Raw genomic sequence first — 692 nt, forward strand, 5'->3', positions numbered from 1 at the left:
AAGGTCCTACCTCTCTTGAGCTCCTTCTTTCCCTTTATCCCCTAGGTTCCTTCTATACCCCTCCTTCCTCCTCCCTTAAACTAACCAATTTTTTATCCATATCTCCCTTATTAAGTCCTGTTTCCTACTGTCCTTCTCTTTCAGCTTCTTTCTTTTCCTTTACCTCCGTGGTTCCTTTCCATTATCCTGGTTCCTGTAGTTATGTCTGGTTACTTAACCACACTTTTCAGGATTTGGTTCTAGGATCCACATATGAGGGAGAACATGCGTTGATTTTTTTCTGAGTCTGTGTAACTTCACTTAGTATAACAGTTTCTAGTTCCATCCATTTACTGCAGATTTCATGATTTCATCTTACTTTACTGCTGATAAAAACTCCATTGTATAAATGAACCACATTTTCACTCGTCAATTGAGGGACACTTAATTTGCTTCCATCTCTTAGCTATTGTGAAAAGAGCAGCAACAAACATGGAAGTACAGTGTCTCCACAATAGGATGAGTTCTTTGGGTATATGCCAAGGAGTGGTATAATTGGTTCAAATGGTAGGTTTATCTGTAGTTTTTAAGAGTTCTCCACATTGCTTTCCATAGGGGTCGAACAAGTTTGCAGTCCCACCAGCAGTGGATGACCGCTCCCCTTTCCCCATATCCTCTCCAACATTTGGTATCATTTGTTCTCTTGATCTTAG

The sequence above is a fragment of the Nannospalax galili genome, unplaced genomic scaffold (genome assembly GCF_000622305.1).
Source record: "Nannospalax galili isolate Female #2095 unplaced genomic scaffold, S.galili_v1.0 scaffold189, whole genome shotgun sequence".
NCBI classification, from domain to species: Eukaryota; Metazoa; Chordata; class Mammalia; order Rodentia; family Spalacidae; genus Nannospalax; species Nannospalax galili.